Raw genomic sequence first — 19,972 nt, 5'->3', positions numbered from 1 at the left:
CGTGATCCTGGGATGCTGCAACTGTCATAAATACATGCCAGTTGCCAAGCACCCAATTCATGATCACATGACCATGGGAACACTGTGACTATCGTTAAGTGCAAGGATTGGTTGTAAGCCACATTTTTCAGCAAAATTTTCAAATAGTCACTAAATGAATGGTAGTAACTTGAGGACTATCTGTATGTGTGCAGAGAATTGTGCAGTTGCAAGCATGGATGAAAAAGAAATCCTCCACAAATTTTCACAGAATTAATATTTAAAACCTGCCAGAATCGTCTCTCCCACAGCACGAACAGCAGCTCTGCATGGAATCTGCTAGTGATTTCCTCCACACAGACCCTCCTGCAGAACATTGCATATAAAACAGGGTGTTGACATAATAAAGAGAGATAACACTGGGGAAATTTATGTTTTAAAAGGCTTCATAAAAAAGCCTATGTAGGAAATCTGCAATTTTTGAAAAAGGATCTTGGGGAATTTATATTAATAAGTGCTTACAGGAGGGTAAGCTGCATTCAATAAATCTCTGCATTGGGAAAGACTGTGGATGAAAAATGGATATGGAAATAAGTTTTAATCTATTTAAAACATCACCATCCCGCACCCCCAAGGGACTAACTCTGTTGTCTGTGTTACTGTTAGAAAAGAAAGGATATCTTTTAAAGCTAGTTGAATACAGAATGGGTGGGTGTGGGAATGGAAGAATCCAGTAATGTGATGGCCTTCTGAGATGCAGTCATATGAACTGACGACTTTATTCAGAGTGGCACTGATGCTTGGACTATTTACAACCTGGCCTTCCACCTGCTTAGCTGCAGGCATTTGGAGCAGAGGGCTCCTTTTCATTGCCAAACTGGGCTTCAGCCAAAGGCTGCTCTGAACAGAGCCATCTGGGCAAAGAAAAAAGGCAGCAAAGACCCACAGAGCTACATCTGGATTAGCAATCTGGAGTAAACTGAAGTGGGGCCAGAGAAGAAAGGAGCAGGGAAGATATAATCTGGAGGAAAATCAGAGTAGCTCTTTTCTTCGGTAGTGAGATAAACAGAAATACATGATGATCTATGAACCAATATTAGTTCTTTATATTTTACAAGCAATAATGCTAATTTAACTTTAGATACCTCTAATCTCCTTGGCAGGATGGGTACTCAATTTGACTACTTTCCTTTATATGGAGCCCAAATTAACTTCCACTGAGTGTAATAGAATTTATGTTCAGCTGGAATAATATTACATTAGACTACTTCCAGGTAAGAAAATGTATATCATGTCTGTGTTACATTTTTCTGAAGCAGCGTAAGTTTGATGTTCCAAATACTTTTCACGCCAAGCATGCACAATATAATTTTCTTATATGAGTGGCTCTATTTGTGATACCTTTGCCTTGGTGGATTATACCTGTCTTTTAATGACTTTCACTGCCCTGGGTGGTGATTGCCAGGAAAAGTCTGGAGTTTGCCTTTATTTTTTCTAACTTTCCAGTAAATGCATCATCAATAAACAGGAGACAAAGGGAACATGCCACAAATGTTGCCAATATGTGCTAACTCTTGATGAACGAGAATTAAGAGGAAGTTAAGACTTCCTCTTCTTTTTATGTTCCTTTTTCTTTCACCCAGACTCCACCAGACATCATTATGAAAAGGAGGACTGTTGTTTTAGAATAAGACAATTAAGAGTAAAGTTGGTCATTAAGGTAACCCATGATTTATGGTCCTGATGCTAACCAAAGTCCTGTTCGAAGCCTAAAATCCCATCTTAGAGATAGGATCAGTGCTTTTTTTGTAAAAAAAAAAAAAAAAAAAAAAAAAGTGCCGGAACTCACCCATGTCATACAACCCGCCTTGCCTACCCTACAAGGTTCCATCCAAAAAATGTGCTGGAACTCCGTTCTGGGCGTTCTATGACAAAAAAAGCCCTGGATAGGATGATGTGACTGCTTTATGGAAACACCTTTTTACTATGGACCAATGGAATAAAAATGTATGCAACCAGAGTAACCTGGTTGCATTTCCATGGACTGTACCAGTGGGGTTGTGAGGAACCCTGTCTATGAGCAAGCTATGCCAAGGTGTATCAATGAAAAGAGATTTAGAATCAATTAGAAATCTCAATATGGTCATTTTCAACATGACCATGAACTGGCATAGCCAAATAATTTTATATTTCTGTGGGCCTATCCCTCTCCCATGAACTAACAGAAAATTTTTCTTAAGGCCACAAAACGTAACTATCTTGGATAATTAAAAAAGGAATGGACAGATTTGTAATTAGATAAAATAGAGACTAGTGCGTTCCCCTGAGACCTTTCTTTTGCCTTGATCAGTTGTGCTGAAAATCAGAATGATATATCCAAGCTGAAAAACATCCAGTAGTGTATAATTTCTCTAATGAAAAATAATGCAAATGTATAATTGAAAAACAATCTGTTCTGCAATTTTCTGTAGCTGTTTTTTTTTTTTTTTTACAGAACAAAGGGCTCTATAGCATTCTATAAACAGCAAAGGTTGGCCACTTTCAATAGCAGACACTACTGCTGGCAATTTGGAGCAATTTAATAAATATTAAAACAAAATGGAGCAAGAAATAACTTTCTAAAAGTTATTTCAGCTTGCACAGTAGTCAAACATAGGATAACTACTGTCATCAGATCAGAAAAAGGAAGCAAAAAAAAAAAAAGGTACTATCTCCAACCACCAGGCACAACTTTTTCTTCTGATCTCTTCAACTGGTCTATATTTCATTATCAAATGTTATCATGGGCAATCTTGACAACAGAGAAAAATAATCCAGATTTTTTTTTCTTTGATCTACTTGATCCACAGTTATTTACTTTTATTCCCCTTTGTAGTCTCTTGCTAGCAGTTTGTCCATGGAAAAATGTCAAATTTCAGCGTGAAAAGATTACTCAGCTTGTTTCCATTGCTTGACCTGAAGACCTCTTCCCAAATTAAGTTTGACAAGATGTAAACCTGAACTTAAGATACAGTCTAAGGTGTCTGATTTGTTGTTGTGCCTCCTACCCTGTGGTATGCAAATATAAAATTTGCAAGCTTTTGATTCATTGACTGCAAAGTGTTATTTTAGCAAACCTTTCAGTTAATCAACTGGTAGGTGGTGATCAGTGATGAGATTAAACAGATTCTGGTTGAGAGGTTAACTTCCTGAAACAACCTTAGGGCTTCCCATCTATTTGTGCATAATTTTTCTCCGCAGCTATGAGTGGTATGATGCAAATATTCTGGGTGTTCATCTCTGCCTTTCATGGCATGTGCCACAACCCCATCAATTCCAATTTGACTGATAAGTGGAATGTCTGATGTCATCATTTTCTTTGCTTCTGTGAAAGCTTGTTTGCATGGTTTTTCCCCTTCAAATCCTTCTCTACTTGTAACAAAGTGCTCAGGTAATGCTTCATAGTGGCTCAATTTTGCATGGATCTGTTAAAACATCACTTTAAGATCTGTTAGATATGTTGCAGTGAAATATTTCTTTTCCTATGAAACATGACACATCTGCAATCACTAAGAGTTTGGTGGGAAATATTTTTGATTCTTTTAACTAGTTCTGCAAAACTGAATTATGAGAGGTTTTGTGGGATACTTAAGCTGCACATAAGCAGTTTAATTTGCCTACTATAATGTCAGTAAAATGTGACTCTCTTTTTCCAGCAACCATTTCATCTGCATCCAAAAATGTTCAAGTCTGTCTTCATACAATAATAAATTATCTGTTGAACTATCAAATGCATTAATCTTTCCAATAAAACTAAACATCCCATTGTGCTCTTCCCCCTCCCCGTCTTTATTCACTGACAATATTCAGCGTTAATCTCCGTTTGCACAGTTTTTTTAAAATGCCCTTTCTCACCTCCAAAATTAAGGTGAAGTTAAAAGATGTACTAAAAGATTCCACAGTGCTGCCATTGTTTGGTATTTCTAATGGTCCAGCAAAACATATTGCAGCCAGAAATAGATATTTGGGTTGCTTTCTTTACTCAAACATCTAGAAAAATGAAGTCTGTTATAGCTGTAAGAAGTACAATATATCTTGTCAGTACCAAGTAGTCAAGCACAGTAGCAAATCATAGGGATGCTTACAATTATATCCCAGCATGCTAAAATCACCCTTTAAAATGTATTAATATTTAAAATTCTTCAATTGTTCAGACCTCAGATGCCCCAAAAAGGAAGCAAGCATTCATTCATTTAGTTTAAGCATCCATAACAATTCTGTAGGAGGCTTGGTGGCTCAGTGTTCAAAGATGCTGAGCTTGTCGGCTAAAAAGCTGACAAGCCCGGGTTTGAGACTTGAGTGCTGCTTGACAGGATGCTCCTGTTACTTGCCTGATCTCCTGCCCATCTAGCAGTTCTGCTATCAATCAAATGCCAGTAGATAAATAGGTACCACTTTGGTAGGAAGGTAACAGTCAGGGCTTTTTTTTGTCATAGAATGCCCAGAACGGAGTTCCGGCATCTTTTGTGGATGGAACCTTGTAGGGTAGGCAAAGCAGGTTGTACGACATGTGTGAGTTCTGGCACCTTTTTTTTTTTTTTTTTTTACAAAAAAAGCACTGGTAACAGTATTCCGTGCGCCTCGCCATAGCCACATTATAACAGAAGTATCTTTGGACAATACTGGCTCGACCAAGAAACAAAGATGAGCACTGTACCCGAGAGCCGGTCACGACTGGACTGGACAGAGGAAATCAAACAAAGTCCTGTAAGGTTGCCGTGTACTGTTCATTTTGCTTTATTTAGAACAGAGCATGTAACAATTGAAGAATAATCTTAAGTATGCTAAATTCTATTTTTATGTTTCTGAAAACTACCGTATCTTATAATTCCACAGAACATATTACAGCTGTAGTTGTTAGCAGGTACAGCTTGTGTCTTTTTTCTTTGATGAAAGGGCAATTTTAATTTTAATTTTGTTTTACACTATAGAAGATGTGCCTAATATCAAGCAGCACATCTGAAGTGTGCCAACAGGCTCTGAAATTAAAAACTAAAAATGGGGATGGATGTTGTAAAGTTGAAGCATTCACGGCCTTGTGTTTTAAGGCACATAAATAATTAAAAAAGAAAATAAGGAAAACTTAAGTATTCAAATGATTTGGAGGCAAAAAAAATGGCAAGGATTAGAAGCAAAAAAGTTCAACTGTTCATTATCAGATGTCTGCCCAGGGTGCCTAATCCACCTATTTTAAACTAAGATTTTTTTTTAGATAACAGTTAGCTTACTCAATGATATACAGTCTTGGAGATGTATACATTTGTGATATAATGGGGTTTTTTTGAAGTCACTAAATGTCATGAGAGTCATAAGCATGTAAAAAGGGATGGATCGTGTCAAATGGTTATAGCCATCATCTTGCTTTCTTTACCCATGCTTCGGATTCCTTTGTCTAAGGAAGACAACCACAAGCCACAAAATGCAGCAGTTTTAAAACTGAAGGGGAAAGCCTGAATTAGCATCAAAGAGAATTCTTCTGCCACAGTCCCTATAAAAGTAAGTCACAGAAGAAAAATTACAGCAGGGAATATAAAGGAAAAATAATCATTTTGAAGCATTTGGGATATAACATTTTCAGCTTTGCAACAAATATTTCTGATTGTGACATTTATTGGGAGAAAAATCTTTCTAGAAGATCAACAAGGTCATAGAGAAGATCTGAAAAAACCTGATAACATTTCTCTCTCTCTCCCCCCCCCCCCCATTAATCCATTAGAGGCCAAAATTAAGGCATATAATCCAGGAGTGCCAAACAAAGATTTATGAAAGCCGTGTGAATGTGTTGAAGGGGATATCCTCAAATATTCATAAAAAACAAAATGGAGCAGGTTTTTATACCATAAAGAGAGCAAAGGAAATGGTAAACAATAAAGTAGCACTAACGTGAAAGAATGCTTCAATTTTAGTTGCAGAGAGATACCCACAGATCATAAATTGCAACAGATTTATGGCCTAGGAAAAAATAAAGTGAAAAGGAAGCAATCTGTATTTCATGAGTTATAGCAAGGCTTTATAGTATCCCTCTAATATAGATTGGTTCATTTTTACTCAAAAAGCTGCACATTTCAATCCTTGAAGGAGAGGGGGTATCAGTTTTCACTTAAAACTGTTGTAAGGACAACAGCCCTTTAAGGTTGAAATTATTTTAAAAGGATTAGAATTTTAATATCATAAAGATGGAAAATTCCATAAGTAGGATTGATAAAGGTTGAATAAATTCTCCAAAGTGTGGTTTTGAATGGCAAGTGATAATCCACATATAGAAAAAACTGTGTAAAGTAAATAATTCAATTTTTTAAAAAATTAACTGGACAAATTTATTCTCTATTGTAGGATTAAGAGACTTTAATTATAGAGACAAAAAATATATATGAGCTTGTTTTCATGTTGTTGTCAATATGCTATAGATAGAACAAGATAGCGAGTTCTTATACTCACATAAGAATATTTAAAAGATGGAAATAAAAAAAATAAAAGTGATGTAAAAGAGGGATTGGAGTAATTAGAAGCTTAATAGTAATAGATGCAGCACTAGATTGCAGAAGATATGGAAATAAGGGGTTGAACCCCACAGTTCGTTTAATAGTTTTCATCTGATAATTTGATACGATGACAAATAGTAAATATTAAGGTGACCAACTTTTTTACAACAAAAAGGAGGACACGAATAAATTGAAGAAAAAATATCGTAAATAAAATAAACATTGTATTTATTGCAAAAATAATACAGAATACACTATAATATGATAAATGCATAATAAAAACATTTGTAACAATAACATTTTATATTGTAATTATGCTTACATGCCTATTAATTATTTAAATGAGTACTTTTCCATTGAATGAATATTTTTTGTCAATGTATCATCTTCTAACAATATATTGGAAATATCTGAACAAGAAATATCCTTCATATTGAATTTTACGGCAAGTGCTGCAGCTAGAGTATCAACATTCAATCTCGATTTCTCACTTGTCCAAAAATCTACACAGCTGGACTGAGCGGGGGTGGGCGGCGGAGGCAGGTGTTCTGAGCCAGGTGCTCCAGGATGGCCACCTAGGTGCGCAGGGTGAGGTGGTGGCAGCGCAGGTCAGCACTGCGTAGATCACCAGCTGGTGCGGCCCATAGAAGGTCAACTGCCCGCCGCGCCCCTGCCCACAGCTCCCCCGCCAGCACTGCTGCCCTGCCGTGGAGAGCCGGCCCCGCGGCTTGCAAAGCACCAGCTGAGCCAGCTTCGGCCCTGCAGCCGCCCCCCAGCACCACCGCCTACCCTGTGCATCCCTGTGTAGAACCGAACAGGGAGGATCAAGAGAAACTTACCGCTCCAATCTCCTCCAGCTATCTGCGGAACTAAGTAAGAGATGGTGTAGTTGGGTAGCAGTGAGGGGTGCAAAGTTCCTGCAACTTGCACGTGCAAAGTTTGCCACCCAGGTGTTTTGGTGCGCTCAGCAGCAATTCCTATTGGCTTTCGAAAGCCAATAGGGGGAATAGCACAGCTCAGGCAAAAGTTGAAAAAAACCATCAAAAAAAGGTCCCGGAATGCCTTCTGAGCGTTCTATGAGGAAAAAAAAGCCCTGCAAATAAGTCTTCAAGTATAGAAAAAGAGGACATTTAGGAGGACATTTTCGAGGGAGGACAGAACTCCCAAAAGGAGGACTGTCCTCCCAAAAGGAGGACAGTATATGGAAAAGGAGGACATTTAGGAGGACACTTTTTGAGGGAGGACAGAACTCAAAAAAGGAGGACTGTCCTCCCAAAAGGAGGATGGTTGGTCACCTTATAAATATTCTTTAGTGTAGAATATTGAGCACAATAAAAGAGCAATGTCAGGACAATTCTCCATATAGAACATGTCAAGAAGGCATATAAAGTTGCACAGTTAGCTTCTAGGCTAGGGGGAAGGCTGGCTGCAGGGTAGATCCTACATCTACATTCAGTCATCTATTTCTGCCCAGTGGAACTTATATGCACATTAGCGCATGAGTAACTTGTTCATTCTTTGCCATAAAATGTGGAGGTCACTTTGTGGCTATTCTGACCTTTTCAGATTCAGATGATATATTTGGTCTCTGGGTACAACCTAATCAGGTTTTTGCTGTTACATAATTAGCTTGATATTTTCTTCTGTAGATATAACCCATGTCTGGAGAGGTAAAACTTAATAATCTTTGATATAATTCCACAATGGAACTCTCAAAAATTAGGTTACAGCAGCTGCAAAAGAAGTGGAATAACGAGGCTTTGTCTATTATAGAAATGATGACATACTGTGGAAACTCTCTAATATACTTTATTGATTACCTTTTCACTATCCAAGTAATAGATTCTAGATCATAGTTACATACTTGTAATTGAATTCCTCGAGAAGGCTGAATGAGGAGAAAATTTCTATTCCCTAGTGCCTTTTCTATTAACACAACCTAAATATCCTTTCGGTTTCTCCCTTCAGTTAGTTAAAACGTTATAAATTTCTTCACAGATTGCTCTTCTGATGATACAGAAATTTATCTCTGAGCCAGGTTGTACTAAGACTAATAAACAAGACAAGGTTATTCATTAGTTTTCTGCTTTGTACCCTTGAAAGTTAGGTTAAGAAATAAAATTGAAGGAAATTAATAATCATAATATTTGCAATTCAAGGTTCTAATAATCATTTGTTACACACACATACCAGTTTCTCAGAATGCATTTTAAATTCACCATATTCTTTTCTATTATTTAGTGGCCATCCCAGACAGAAGAACAACCAACAAAGGTATGGTATGGAAAAATTGCTAGCAATTGTAACACAGTTGAATACAAGAAGTTGAGCCTCAGGTTAATGTTGTTTTGAGACTATACTGTATCTATCTAGTTTTGCTTGCTTGCTTGCTTGCTAGTTATCCACTCAAGCTGTACTTTTGAAATAATTTGTTGATTACAAACTGTGAAACCCTGTTTCAAGGAAACTGACTGTAGCAAAATATTTATTGGAAGTTTACACTCCTGGAAGAAAATAGAAACTTCAATTAACATAGTCATTGGCCCCACATCTTGTGTTGAGTGAGTATCTGTTAAATTCCAAGCTGTGTGGAATTTCTAAATTAACTCAGTATGAATGAAGAAGTTGGTTAGGTCTCTTCTTCACAGTGAAAAAATCCACAGCAGGAGTCTTATTTTGTAGCTGACTTCATGATTATGGTTCACACATTTCCTGTTATAAGAACAAATCCATGCATTTACTTAAACATGACCAATCCTGCTGTGATTACTGGTTCTTTTTAGCTCCATGCTCTGCAGGTTACTTCCAACAATCCATTCCTCTTTCCTTGGTTCCATCAAAACCAGATAGAGCAGATAACATTTTTGCTGCATATTGGTTTTTATCTTGCTTCTTAAACCAACAAAGGCCTTACAAGTCAATTTTTTAAAAAGTGCTTATTAAAATATGTAGTAATAACATGATATGCACAAAATAACCTAGTCGTTCATTTCATTCAGGATGAGCAGATAGAAAGAAACAAAAAAGAAAATACTGAAGAATAACTATATGATAAAATTCTTTCAGACTCAAATAGTCTTTGAAAGGCAGTTTACCATCAATACTTATCACTATAATTGTTATGTCCCGAGCCTTGCAAACGGCTCGGGCGTTTGCAGGCAGTCCCGGGCAGGTGCAAAGCTGCCCGGGACCAGACAGGCTGTCGCCAGCGCCGTGCGCATGCGCGGGTGCTGGCGCGGGAAAAGTAACCCATTTACCCGGGAGTTGCCTATATAAGAGGCTGCGAGGCGTTTGGGCGAGGCTGAAGCCATCTTCCTGTAAGCTGAACGCTGAATAAAAGAAACTGAGAACTCCAGCTGCTTCTCGTGTCTGTTTCCCGCCACGGACTCAACACTGGCGACGAGGGTGGGATGCCTTGCACTACCTGGAAAGGAAGAAGTGTAAGCTTACCCAAGGAGTCCTGAGCGGCGGAAGAGGAACGGCGTCGACTCGGCAGCTGCCCGCCAATCCGGTGCGCATTCGGGGGTAGGCTGGCTGATAGACCCGTCTCCTGAAGATCCGAAGATGGCGAAAATCGGAAGGCTTTCGGAATTCGACGTCTCACATCCAGAGCGGTGGGAGTCCTACGTATCCAGAATGGAGAACTACTTCAAGGCAAACCAAGTGAGGGAAGATAGCTTGAAGGCTGCCACCCTGCTTTGCGTTTGCGGCCAAGACGCCTTCGAAATCGCAGAAAACCTTGCAGCACCTGTCCCAGTAGAGTCTGTAAGCTACGCAGACCTGAAGAAGCTGCTGAAGGAGCACTTCCACCCCAAGGTGTCCGTTATCTCATGGCGCCACACCTTCGAACAGAGGGATCAACGGTCCGGTGAGTCAGCCAAGGAATACATCGCCGCGTTACGGAAGGCCGCCAAGCCCTGCGAGTTCAAGGACCTCGAGGAACGACTGAGGGACCGATTCGTGTGCGGGTTAAGGCATCGAGAGCTACAACAGAGACTTTTCGCTAAGGAAGAATTATCCTTCCAAGACGCCTTAAGGGAAGTCACCGCAGAAGAAGCAGCAGGCGGCGCCGTCAAGAACATGCGGCCGATCAGAAGCAGTGCAGAGGGTGCGTCCGTGCACCAGGAAGACGTCCGACGAAACTCCGAGGAGGATCCGGACGAGGAAGTCGACCGTCTACACCCCGCGAAGGAAGAAAACCAGAAGGGAAGCTCTTCGGCTCCGCTCAAGTGCATCGGCTGTGGAGATCGCCACAGGAGAACCGACTGCAAGTTCCGCTCCGCTACCTGCCAGGCATGCGGCAAACAAGGGCACATTGCAGCTGTGTGTCTGGGCCGACGAAAGGCACAACCCCAAGAAGAACGCCTGAAGGGTACCAGACTCCCCAGCCAGAATAGGGTAGGTTTTTGCGCTTCGCGAAGAAGCATCTGTAGGACAGGCACACACAAGCCCATGAAGAAAAAGCTGTCACTCAACGTGAAGCTACAAGGGGTTCCATTATCTATGGAACTAGACACAGGGTCTGCCCTTTCCATCATTTCATTGCATACATTTAGGAAGATTTGTTCCAGTAGTGGGACTAAGGCCAAGTTAAGGCCTTCTGATATTGTATTAACAGATTTTCAGAACTCAAGAGTGTGTGTTAAGGGGGAGGCCACCCTTAACGTGCAATACAAGAGTTTTGAAGGTCCACTAGACTTATTAGTAGTAGGGGGTGAACGAACGAGTCTCATAGGACTCGATTGGTTTGAGGCCCTGGGGATACACGTCACAGGACTCAACAGCTTACAAACACTCGACCTACAGGAAGTCTGCAAAGAATTTGCAGATGTTTTCAGCCCCCAGCTGGGCACATTCAAAGGACCACCTGTGTCCTTAAAGCTAGACCCCACTGTCACTCCCATTAGGATTAAAGCAAGAAGGGTCCCTTTTGCTTTAAAAAGTAAGATTGACACTGAATTAGACAAACTAATCCAACAGGGAATCCTAGAACCTGTTGATTCCAGCCCGTGGGAGACCCCCATTGTCACGCCTCTAAAGGCAAATGGGGACATTCGCATTTGTGCTGATTACAAATGCACACTCAATAAGGCATTGCAGCAACATGCCTATCCTGTTCCTGTGGTCAGTCACATCCTGGCCTCTCTCAAGGGGGGGCGTGTTTTTGCAAAGCTTGACCTAGCTCAAGCATATCAACAGCTGCCTGTTGATGATGATGCTGCTATAGCTCAGACCATTGTGACCCACAGGGGAGCCTTTAAGGTAAAAAGGCTACAGTTTGGAGTGAATGTCGCTCCTGGGATTTTCCAAAGCGTAATGGAAAACACACTACGAGGTATACCAGGGGTCTGCCCCTACTTTGACGATGTCTTGATTGCAGGAGACTCCACACACATTCTAGCTGAAAGCTTAGGGCTGTCCTGTTAAGATTCAGGAAATCAGGCCTCAAGCTCAGAAAAGACAAATGCAAGATTGGGGTGCCTTCTACTGAATTTCTGGGATTCAAAATTGATGCTGCTGGGATTCATCCTGCTGAATCCAAACTAACTGCTATTTTAGAAGCACCCAGGCCAAAGTCTAAGGCCGAACTTCAGGCCTTTCTAGGCCTCCTGAATTTCTACAATTCTTTTCTTCCACATAAAGCTAGTGTAGCTGAGCCTCTTCACAGGCTACTAGACAAACAAGCTGTGTGGCTGTGGTCACAAGCACATGAGGCTTGCTTTAAAGAAGTCAAGGCCTTGCTCACTTCTAACAGTGTTCTTGCACATTTCAACGAGTCTCTCCCTGTGTGCATCGCTTGTGATGCGTCCCCCTATGGGGTTGGAGCTGTCCTGAGTCACCTCAGGTCTGATGGAACTCAGGTTCCTATTGCATACTACTCCAGAACACTGTCTTCTGCCGAGCGCAACTACGCTCAGATAGACAGGGAGGCTCTGGCTGTTGTTGCTGGAATTAAAAAATTCCACGATTTTCTATATGGCAGGCATTTCACGGTCTTCACTGACCATAAGCCTCTGCTGGGACTGTTTACCACACGTAAGCAGACTCCCCACATCATTTCCCCTAGAATGCTTAGGTGGTCTATTTTTTTGTCTGCATATGATTTTTCATTACTCCACAAGCCTGGGAAAGAAATGGGCCATGCTGATGGCCTCAGTAGGTTGCCTCTGCCAGTAGTAGAAGCTGACCCCGCGCCAGCTGTCAACATTCTATCAATCCAAGCCTTGCCCGAGCTCCTCTTAGTGCCAGGGATGTTACCGCTGAAACAGGTACAGATCACACACTTTCACGTGTCCGCTCCTGGGTCCTGTCCGGGTGGCCTGAGCACTGCCCTAGTCCTGAGTTTCAGAGTTTCTGGTCCAAAAGGAACGAACTGTCCCTTTCTCAGGGTTGTCTGCTTTGGGGAAACAGAGTTGTCATTCCCACCTCAATGAGGACTAGGGTCTTAGAATCCCTCCACGAGGGTCATCCTGGCATTGTTCGTATGAAGGCTCTTGCACGAAGCCACTTGTGGTGGCCTGGTTTAGATAAAGGTATTGAGGCTAAGGTACACGCATGCCACCTGTGCCAACGATCTCGCCCAGAGATGCCCCAAGCTCCTGTGCATAGATGGGAGGAAACACAGTCCCCATGGTCTAGGGTGCACATTGACTACGCTGGGCCCTTTCAGGGCCAGTTCTTCTTGGTCCTTGTTGACAGCCATTCAAAATGGCTTGAGGTTGTGCCTGTCTCATCCACCACCACTGCAAAGACTATTCAGGTACTGAGGGGGATTTTTGCTGCACACGGGCTGCCAGATGTCATTGTGTCCGACAACGGCCCTCAATTCACCTCCTCCGAATTCCAAGCTTTCTTACAGGCAAACCTGATTCGTCATGCCACGTCTGCGCCTTTTCACCCGTCCACCAACGGTATGGCTGAACGCATGGTGCGCATCGCAAAGGACGCCTTGAAGAGACTCACCTACGGGGACTGGCATCACAGGTTGGCTGACTTTCTCCTTTCTTATTGCACCACACCATCCACTTCTACAGGGAGAAGTCCAGCTGAACTTCGTTGGGGGCGCCAACTTACTACTAGACTTGACCGGTTGCATCCGGACAGACTGCCTTCATCTACCTCACATTCTAGGGCACCTAGACAACTACTTGTGGGTGCCCCGGTTTGGGCTCGCAATTACGGGCCTGGTCATACATGGGTCCCCGCTTCTGTGTCCAGGATCACAGGTCCTCTCTCCTACGAGGTTGCCCTGGACAACGGTCGTGTCCTGCGTCGGCACATCGACCAACTTCGCTCTAGGCGAGACTTTTCTGATGAGACTCCTGGGTCTTTTCCAGGGGGGGAGGGGGACCCTTTGGAGCAAAGGGAAGGGCAAGAGCTACTGCCCATCTCCACTGAGGGAGCCACAAACGGCCCATCCCCAGATTCCGCAATTGCTCCGAAAAGGAAGTCATGGAGCTTACCCACACAACAGGCACTCACGCCTACTCCAGCCAGGGAGTCACCCCGGGGGCATACCCACTTTCCACACACATCACACAGCACTCCAGTAACGGAGGATACCCGGGGGCATCCCAACAAATCATTACCCGCAAGAGAGCTGGCACAAAATTCCCAAGGTTGGCCTGACCTTACCCCAAATCCTACAGGGGGTCAAACATACACAGAGCTAGTCGAGGAGCCAAGTTCCGACTACAACACCCCTAGCACAAATCAGGGAACACCTGAGTTTTGGGAAAGTACAGAAACCCACACGAGCCCGAGCACAGAATGGGGTTCAGGGAATGGACAGCCTCCTGACAGGTCTTGGACTGACCTAGGAGGTTCTACAGAGACGCCCAGCAGTGGCTATCACTTCAAGGGGCCTGAGGGTCTACAGCTAGGTAGGACAACCAGGTCACAAAGCAACAGAAGCCCTGGCCTGACGAGCCCGGTGGGCAAGCAAGCAGGCCAGGCATCGGGGCACAGTCCTTGGAAGACACCAGGGCACAATAGAGAGAACAGGCTCACGCCTCCCTCCAGTCAGGGAACTTATGCCAGTAACCCAGAGCTAAGAAGGTCACAGAGAGCAAAGAAATCTCCTAAGTACCTAGAAGATTACATAACATTGCTGGCAAGGCAAAAGCCAGTAAACAGTGGGAGCACTGGGGAGCAAATTGTCGTATAAAATAAATGTTGTATGTTGGTAGTAGTTTTAGCCCGGGGGAAAGGGGTGTTATGTCCCGAGCCTTGCAAACGGCTCGGGCGTTTGCAGGCAGTCCCGGGCAGGTGCAAAGCTGCCCGGGACCAGACAGGCTGTCGCCAGCGCCGTGCGCATGCGCGGGTGCTGGCGCGGGAAAAGTAACCCATTTACCCGGGAGTTGCCTATATAAGAGGCTGCGAGGCGTTTGGGCGAGGCTGAAGCCATCTTCCTGTAAGCTGAACGCTGAATAAAAGAAACTGAGAACTCCAGCTGCTTCTCGTGTCTGTTTCCCGCCACGGACTCAACAATAATCATTTAAATAGATGGTAGAAATATCCTTCTTGGAAAAATGTTCAAGAATATACTTGTCATTATTGGAAAGATGTAGTTTTAGGTACATTTGTTTTAAAGAAGGCAAAGTATGATCACTGGATAGATATGTGTATATAGGAAGGAAGGAAGGAAGGAAGGAAGGAAGGAAGGAAGGAAGGAAGGAAGGAAGGAAGGAAGGATGGAAGGAAGGAAGGAAGGAAGGAAGGAAGGAAGGAAGGAAGGAAGGAAGGAAGGAAATAAATTTATTTATAGAATGGAAAGTGTAGTTAATATTTCAGATAATATTCACATGTTAATAAGTCAGGTTTTTACAGCCTACAATAACTGTTATGAATAGGATTATTGTTTTAGAATTATAAAAGAAATATGCCACAAATTTAAATTCAATAAGTTTATTGCAAAAATTTAAAAGAAATATGGCAGACAAAATCTGCCATAAAGTTTGTATATATTACTATATATAACACATTTAATTAATTAATAATTAAATTAAAAATATTAATACAAATATTTTTCTCAATTACAACTAGTGATAAATATTGAGTAAATCCTAGGGAAATTAACACTCAGGAACTAAGTAAGAAAAAAGTAAAAAAAAGGATTTTAAAAAGAATTAATGTTAGTAAATACATACATAATAGAAAACTTGTATAAAAAGCTCATGTAAAAATGAAGAATGAAAGCCATAATAGCAAATCACAGGAGTTTTCTGAAAGTCAATAGAAAACACGTTATATCCGAGAATAGCAATTGATATGAAAGGAATTCACTAAAAAGAATGGAAGATAACACACATAGCATGAGAAGAATTTTAAAAAGCAATGGAATGTGCCAAGAAAGAGAAATTCAATTAAATGGATTCTGTTGCCTTTTCTGCTCTATTATATAAATGATAACTTAACATGTTCTGTCACACATAGAAATATTTACATTAACCCAATTTGATATTTCTTATATGAGAATAAATTAGGTAGAAATCGACATAGAAAATGAAGTCCTGAGCGGATGCTTTATAATTACTTAAGACAAAGTGTGCGTGTGCTTGTGTGTGTTGTACATGTCAACCTGTTGGTTTCCTATTCAACAAAACTTGTGAGTTTGTCCTACCTACTATATGATGGTGGAAAATATTTATTCCAACTCACATCTAGGTTAAGAAATGTAGTTCTCTTTGTTGTTGTTTTTTGTTTTGTTTTTTTTGTAAATGTATAACCTAAGGGGTATATACTCGATGTGTCAGTGGGTGACATATGAAACTACATTCATCTCTTTGTTTTCCATTTGGGATTAAATTTGTATTTTCATCTTCTGAGAATGAGTTGCTTCACCATAAAATGATCTCTGTGTGTTTTATACATAAATTAATGAGCATGTTGTTAGTTGCTCAGTATTCAACTAATGGCCCATATGAATGTATTGCCTCTGGCTTTAAACTAACTATTAAAGAACTTCCAGTGGGATTACTAATAAATGTTTCATGCTCACATAGTACAAGGAACCTAACAAAACGATGAAACACAAATCACTTCACTTAATTCCCTGGTGTACATCATGGTATTGTGTATGTGACTTTGGCAGCTTCTTCCCAATAAGACATAATGTTGAATTCTTCATTCTTGGTGAAAATAAAGATTAGCGAGGCATCTGTCATAGTGCATCACTGGACAGCTGGACACTGAAAAGATCTCATATTTTCAGTGTCAGTCTGGTATGATAGAATGCTAAATGGTCAAATTCTAAACTATTTCTATTCTATTTCTTTGTCAGAAATAGTTCATGTCTTATATGGTTTGGAATACTTGAATTCCTGATATAATGTAGCGCATTGCAACATAACCATGGGTTCGCCATTCAGTCATTTGATCCATGTTTATTTGCAATTTGAGATCTGATTGGCTGGGATCCAAGATAGATTTTTTCCCCCCTGAATCTGAAGAACATTACTGACAGTTAGCTGAGCAAGTAAGGCATTTTCATTCCATTGCTCCAAGAGTACTGCACTGCTTTAGTAGTCTTTCTGGATGACTTGTGCTGGAAACAAGAAGGGCTGAATGTGACTCTACTAGTTCTCTTGAACTTCTCAGTGTCTTTCAATACCATGAACCATGGATCCCTCTGGATGTTCAAGTAGGGTTAATCTTTGGGGCTTTGTTTGAAATGAACCTGGTCTTTAATTTTGGGATGTGCCCAGAATTACAATTCAACATCTGTATCTCTGTCCTTTTATATTTAATAGTAATGTCGTGCCTTCTATACTGTTTAACATCTAGATGAAAGCACCCAGGGAGCTTTGGATTTGGATCAGAGCTTTGAAGTGAGATCCCATCAGTATCCTGATGACATCCAGTTTTACTCTTCCTTTTCTTTGGAATTCAAGGAAACAAGATGATGGTGATGGTTCAGGTTCAGAGATTGGCCCTGAGGAGAACTAGAGGTTAAAAGCAAACCTTATAAAGTGAGAATGAAGGAATTAGGTTTGTATAAGGTAACTTTGAGAAGAAAAGACTCAGGAGTGGATAAGACTATGCTGATCAAATACAAGGAACTTTGTTTGACACAAAATAAGGTAAAAACTCATTTGCTATTATTCCAGAAATAGTTTAAGTTACAGAATGGCGTGTATGGATAAAATATTAGAAAAATATACAAACTAAAAAGAAGTGATGGGTGGACCAGACAGCTATATGGCAGGGATACTTTATTTTGGAGTTCTGTTCTGAACAACCTTTCATGATTATGTAAATTGACCTCCTTTTATCTCTATGGTTTTGTATGCTTATGATCTATTAACCTTCTTTCCTCACTCTTGCAGCATCCAATAAGATGTCCTACCAGTCCCAGATGTTATGCCTATTTGAAAAACAGTCCCAAGGCTAATGAAAGGGAAATAGAATATTCCATAAAAAAAATCATTTCTTCAAGTTTGGCATACATTTTATAGATTGAGAACCTAGTGGCTCAATTATGAGTAGTAGAGAGCTCTCAAGTAATAGTGAAATAGCTCCTTCAGTGCTAAAGGATAATTCCTTAATATCATATTAGCACTGCAAACCAATAGGGAGAAGTCTTATGAAGGCTCTTGCTTTAGATTTAAGAATAAACCGGAGAGAAGACTCCAGTAGTCAGGTTTTATCTCCCTCCTGTTTGAGAACTATTTGGATCTCAAGTCCTACATACTTCTTGTGCTCTAGAGACCATTTTTGGTCTGTATGCATTCTGGAAAGAGGCATTTATTCAATGAACCCTGGCTCATGGGATAAAGACATTGACACAATGGAACCATCACAGCAAGTTGAGAACTCCGGGATTCAATGATATTCTCAATGTTTTTGAATAGCAGTATAGGATTAAAATGTTATAGATAAACATATATACATCAATTTACATAATCATTTATTATACTGATATGTTGTTTTTTGTAAAGGAGCTCAAGATAGCATTAGTACTAGCACTTAAACTTACAGCTTTAAAGCCCTCTCTAAGCAGTTTACAGAGTCAGCATATTGCCCCCAACAGTCTGGATCCTCATTTTACTTACCGCGGAAGGTCAATCTTGAGCAAGTCATGATCAAACTTCTGGCAGTCAGCAGCCTGCAATACTGCATTCTAATCACTGTACAACATAGATACCTGGCATAGATAGTGCACTGCCTCCTATTTTTTCCACAATATTCTGTGAGGTAGGCTGGCCTAGAGTCACCCAGTAAGATTCTATGGGCTGTAGCAGACCAGAACCTGGGTGCCCCTGCTCCTGGTCCAACACTTTAACCAACACACCCAACTGATTTTCACAAGTGACAGTATCTTGTTCTCTTTTTTGAATTAGAGATGTACAAGCAGCAGCAAAGTTCCAATTCATTAACCAGCACTTCTAAATAATAGATGTAAAAATAAATAAAGTAATTTAGAATTATGTAATATCTGAGATATTCATCCTTCAACTCTATAGTTTATGGGACTAGCTATTCATAAACTATTTTGCATTCAACTATTTAACCCCTTCAGTCTTAGTCTATTAGAAATCATTATGTCTTTTCCCAACACTGGACTGGCATATGGAATTGTAAAGTGAGTTGGAAGACTGAAAAAGAGCAAGAACAAGATGGAATGACCTATACTTCCCATCAGGAAAATAGGGAAAAGCCAGGGAGATGAAATAGGTTCTGACAAACAAGGTAATTGTGTTTCGGAGGCACTGGGTGAAGCTTTAGAAATAATGATGATAATAACTAAACTAAAGTAAAACTCATCAAGGGAGATCAGCATGGTGAGGATCACATGGTAAGATTTTTTTTTACAGCATGAAAGTTTATAATGTGAAAAAATCAAATGCAATGCAGAGTATGTATAGTCATGCTTGTAAAAGAATTGATTTCTGAAATTGTCCTAGAAGTCAAAGCTACAGTATAGCAGACACAACAGACAGTCTCTGAAGGGTGGCTTTATAAGTGATATTATTGCTAGATTTGCAAATTGAACCTAACACATCAGAAATCCTTTATAGATTTAAAGACAAAAATTTGTTTCCTCAAAACCTTTTGCTAGGAAGCTTTGTTTAAAAGAAAATATGTAAGGATTTTATACAAGAGGCTTGACCTAGAAATATTATATTGCGTACATTTCCACATCATTAGCAGAAAATATTTTATCAACTGTTTATCAACTGTTTTAACTAGCCTTTTTTTCTGAAAACTTTACCCTATTTCTTTTTTGAATTCTGAGAGAAAATATCTACCTTTTTTGTTTCTTTGGTTAATATTCATCAGCTAAGCAAATATAGTAAAATGTAACATTATAAACAGAGCAGCCACATTTGCCAGCATCAGAATGATACAATTTTAATATAAAAATAAATCTAACTTGTAATTTCATATTTCAATATTATTTAATTGATATTAGAACAAGAAAACACTTTATGTTATCCAGTAGTAAGTTTTACAAACTTCAGAGCACAAAA

Source organism: Crotalus tigris, unplaced genomic scaffold (genome assembly GCF_016545835.1).
Source record: "Crotalus tigris isolate CLP2741 ecotype Arizona unplaced genomic scaffold, ASM1654583v1 scf7180000024438.1716836, whole genome shotgun sequence".
Taxonomy (NCBI): domain Eukaryota; kingdom Metazoa; phylum Chordata; class Lepidosauria; order Squamata; family Viperidae; genus Crotalus; species Crotalus tigris.
This window is presented reverse-complemented; position numbering follows the sequence as displayed.